Source organism: Notamacropus eugenii, chromosome 5 (genome assembly GCF_028372415.1).
Source record: "Notamacropus eugenii isolate mMacEug1 chromosome 5, mMacEug1.pri_v2, whole genome shotgun sequence".
Classification (NCBI taxonomy): domain Eukaryota; kingdom Metazoa; phylum Chordata; class Mammalia; order Diprotodontia; family Macropodidae; genus Notamacropus; species Notamacropus eugenii.
Genome location: NC_092876.1, coordinates 207,038,667 through 207,043,754, shown reverse-complemented (window position 1 = coordinate 207,043,754; position 5,088 = coordinate 207,038,667). Strand labels below are relative to the sequence as shown.

Sequence of the window (5,088 nt, the reverse complement as noted above, 5' to 3'; positions counted from 1 at the left end):
TTTAGTATGCAGGGGACTGACCCTACTTATGGCCTTCCTAAATTAAAGGGGTTCTTTATGCTGAAGTCGTCCCTTTCCCGATTCCTCTGGCTAGTACTACCGACTCCTTTGTAGCTGCTCTCACTGGGGTCAGAAGCAGGGCAGTGGGGGAGGCATGTCCTGTTTATTCATAGAGGACCTCCTGTTCTCTCCCATTTTCTGTTTACTGGCGGACTTATCTAGATGCAAAAAGTATGTCCTCTGCTGGCAGTGACTACTCACTCTAGTCAAGCTGGACAGCTTTGTTGTCCTTCTCTCCCTGACTGACCCTTCAGGTCCTTTAAGATAAATGGGAGTGCTTTAGTGGTGATGGGGGAGAGAAGCATTAGTTGGATCTAGTAATGAGAATCCCTGTGTTTCAGTGGAAATAGCATTGAATTGGAGTCAGAGGGTCCGAGTTAGCAATCTGAGGCTACTAAGAATTTGGTTGAATTTGGGCAAGTTACTTGACCTCACTGGGCTTGTTTCCTCTCCTGCAAACAAACAAACACATGAATGAATAAATAAATAAAATATACACACAGATACACACTTAAAAGATACATGGCATAACTGTATGTCTATGTCTATAGAGACATAACATGTCTACGTAAATACATACACATGTATATTTGATAATATATATCAAACATGATAACTGGATAAATGGATTTCTATGTAATTGGCTTCCTTTATAATTCAATATGTTTTATTTTATTCATTTAAAAACACTATTCTGAGAAAGGGTCCATAGGATTCACCAGGATGCCAAAGAGTCCATGACACAAAAAAAGATGAAGAACCCCAGAACTAGTTGATTGCTAAAGTCCTATCCCTCTGAATTTACAAATACCTGAAAGGGGCGAAAGGAAAGAGAGGACTATGCATCTACTATGTTCCAGGTATTGTGCTAAGCATATGTACAAATATTATTTTATTTGGTATTCTCAACAATCCAATGAGGTAGGTGCTATTATTAGCCCCATTTTCCAACTAAGGCAATGGAGGCAAACAAAGGCTAAGTGACTTGCCCAAGGCCACACAGCTACTAAGTGCCTGAGGCCAAATTTGAACTCAGGTCTCTCTGACTCCAGACCCTGTACTCTATCCACTGTGTCACCAGCTGCCTCCAAGAAAGAGCTTTCTTTACCACAGTGTACCTCCCCCAATGAGATCTCTTTCCAACAATGCAATTAGCAACTTTGCCTATGATTCTAAAACCTTCTGCCTCAGTTTCTTCAGCCACAAAACTGATCTAATAATAGCACCTATTTCACAGGATTGTTGTGAGGATCAACTGAGATAATATTTGTGAAATGCTTTTCAAAGTACCTGGCACATAATTAGTGCATAATGCATCCTTCCTTCCTTCCTTCCTTCCTTCCTTCCTTCCTTCCTTCCTTCCTTCCTTCCTTCCTTCCTTCCTTCCTTCCTTCCTTCCTTCCTTTTTTCCTTCCTATTGTCAGTTCTAGGGAGTTGCCTGAGGCTCCAAGAACTTGTATTCACACAGAGTCTTAGAGGTAGGATTAGAACCCAGATGTGCCTCAGGCCAGACAACTGTCTACAATGTTAAAAAGCCTCCCATTGTTTTCTGAATTTTATCAATAATCTCTGGTTTTTAAAATATTACAATATTACAATTCCATCTGTTAGCATTTTTTGTTGAAACCTGCAATGAATGCTTATTGCTTTAACAGCTTGTGTTAAAACATCACGTTTTAGTTATACACTTTATCACTATATGTGCATATGAATATATACACATACACACATAACGTATATATATTTATGTGTGTAGAGAATTTCCACATAACTTTAATTCTTCTTACATTTTCCCACCACAGTAAATCTAGCTATCAATATCTCCATAGAATCTAGCGTATTTCTCTGTGAATATTCAATAAATATTAATAGGTAATTTTATACCTATAGACAATGGTTCATTCTGTCAGCTACTGACAGAAGGATAATTAGGATTTCCTTCAGAGAGCACTACTCTGAGCTTTAATAAAAAGACATGGGTTGTTGAAAAGGTGTCAGCAACTTAAATCAATAGAAAATTCAAGGCTTATCTCTGTCCTGCTGCTTAATATGAATGCAGCATCACACTTCCAATATCTGAGGCTTAACATTTACCAAACTAATTACCTGCATTATTTTGGACTCTCATGTACATTCCCATTTGATGTTTGATTTATCCTGCACTGGTAATTTGGTGGCAAGCCTCATATTACTCCTTTCCTACTTTCAGACCTTGGGAACATGTTATTTGCCAAGTGGTCTGACGAGATGGGAACAGAGCAGCTAAGACTGTGATTTTTTTCAGCAGGAATCCCATTTAAACCTTAATAACAAATTATTGAGAGTACAGTAGGGCTCCAAAAGACACTGCCAAGTCATTCCCATTACTGTTTCTGACAGTAAGATTGCCAAGTAACTCTATCCCTATCCTCTAGAATCAGCCCTCTTCCCAAAGGTTCACACTTTCCACTGCTTTATCTGGTACTACATAACTGAAGCACTCAAATGTGTGCCTGCTTATGTGTTATTTTGCATAGTTGTTTAGCCTGAAAACTGGCAGGCAAGGTGAGCAGTCCAGTGATCTATCTTTAGATCAGTAAGGAATCTTAAGTCATCACTGAAAGTGTTTTAGGAGGCAGCTAAGTGGCGTAGTGGATAGAGTGGTCCTGGAATCAGAAGAATTCATCTTTGTGAGTTCAGATCTGGCCTCAAACACTTGCTAGCTGTGTGACCCTGGACAAGTCCCTTAACCCCACCTGATCTTTAAAATGAGTTAGAGAAAGAAATGGCAAACCACTCCAGTATCTTTGCCAAGAAACCCCCAAATGGGATTGCCAAGATTTGGACATGACTGGAGAATAAAAAATGTTTTTTGCTTTTCTTTGTATCCCAAGCATTTAACACAATTACTAACACATAAGACGTGTTTAATAAATGGTTTTTTATTGACTGACTGAAATATAGTCCATTAATAAACAAGAAAATTGATTAAGAGGTGTGCAACTATGTTAGATTGATCAAGATACAGAGCTACAAGACAATTTGGGTAATATAATACAATTATAAGCTTCTTAATAATAAAAACCAGCATTTATATGTTAACACTAAGATTTCTAAAGTGCTTTCCAAGTATTATTTATTTGATTCCTATGACAAACCTTTGAGGTTCAATACTCTATCTACTACATTAGAAAGCTGTCTCTTTTTTAAAAAAAACAATATTCTATTTTTTCCTAATTGTAAATAAAGACAGTTTTTAGCATTCATTTTTATAAGGTTTTGAGTTCCAGCTTTATCTCTCTGTTTTGACCTTTACAGTCAGTGGAGTGCCCAATAGTACAGGCTGAGGTGTAAAGATGGCTAAGTCCAAGAACCATACTACCCACAACTAATCACAAAAATGGCACAGAAATGGCATCAAGAAACCTAGGCCAAAAAGATATGAGTCCCTGAAATGGGTTGACCCCAAGTTTCTGAGAAACGTGCTCTTTGTTAAGAAACACAACAAGAAGAGACTGAAAAAGATGTGGGTCAACAACACTAAAGCCATCAAGGCCCAAGCAGAGGCTATCAAGGCCCTGAGCACCAAGGCCTACAAGGCCAAGCTCCTCAGGCCCAAGATTCCCAAGGCAATGGTAATGTAAATGGGAAGATCTTTCCCATCCATTTATAGGCCCATGTGACCTGCCTGTGTCACATGGAAATCTGAGTTACATGGAGCCTGTGGTGGGAGGAGTTTGCTAACAGGTAGAGCAATCAGAACTGGGAAAGAGACAGCAGGCAGTAACTGGGGAGAGTGAGAGAGCTTGCTTGTGATTTGTTAAAGGGAGCTGGTTTGTGGGAAACCTAACAGAGGGAAGGCTTGGGGTTGGTAGTGCCCCATGCACTGTTATTGTACATAGATTCCTTTGCTGCTGTGATGAATTTGGCTTTTTGGTGTTGGGATTCAGCTTTCTGGTGTCTGAATAAATGTTTTGGTTCTGTCTTCCATGTGGAGAGTCTGTTGTATTTTGAGATTCAGAATTATACTGGGATATTCATGGCTGCTGTAGGTGTTGTGAGTATCACATTGGAGCTACAACTGGCCATAAGATGGCCACCAAGTCAAGGCCTAGGGTCTACACCAAATGCCCAGGTCCCAGGATCATGAAGCCTGACTCTAAGGTTGCCAGAACCACTGATTCCAAGGATGCCAAATCCATTGACCCCAATGCTGCCAAGTCCACTGACCCTAAGGTAACTAAGTCTGACACCAAAGTCAGTAAGTCTGATCCTAAGGCTGCCAAGTCCAATTCTAAGGCCACAAAGCCCAATGAATCCAAGGCTGATAAGCCTACTGACCCCAAGCCCACCACATCCAAGCCTGCCACACCCAAACCCAAAAATGCTGGGGCTAAACCTGCTAGTCCCAAGCCTTCAAAATTGTTGCTTTAGGACAGAAGGACTTGTTTAAACCTCAAATCACAGCTTTTTTAAAAATTTGATTTGTTTTTTACTAGCCAGGGTATGATTATTCACTATTTTGCACAATTAGGGGAAATGATGAGTCATTAAAAAAAAGTTGGAGAATTTCCACATAAGTTGGTAATAACAATGGCTGGCATTATATAGATTTGTAAAGTGTTTTACCTATACTTTCTCATTTGACCCTAACAACAGCTCTTTGAGGTAGGCGTTATAGCAATTATACCCATTGTACGGATAAGGAAACTGAAAGTCAAAAGAGTTAAGTGACTTTTGATCGTGGGTATTAGAGGGGAGATTTATATCTAGGTTATTCCTGAATCCAAATCTAGGACCTTGCCACCATACAATGCTTTAGACTGAGGACCATAGTTTTTGTTTTTGTTTAGTGATGGTTCTGAATAAAGGAGGCTGAAACTATTAACATACCGTTTTTTGAAGTTTTTGATAATATTGTCTTTGAAAATCAAAGGCTCTCACTTGGTGTGAAAACTTTATCAAAAGCTTAAGTGACAACAGACATAGATGTGAAAAATTAATTCCCTTATCGGGGAGACAGAAGGCAGTCATTTAACTTGGATGAAT

The 5,088-nt window shown here is 39.3% G+C and overlaps 1 pseudogene; it reads left to right on the top strand.

The window, feature by feature from the left end:
• Positions 1-3,395: 3,395 nt before the first annotated feature.
• On the top strand, positions 3,396-4,473 carry LOC140507794 (large ribosomal subunit protein eL29 pseudogene; annotated as a pseudogene).
• Positions 4,474-5,088: the final 615 nt, after the last annotated feature.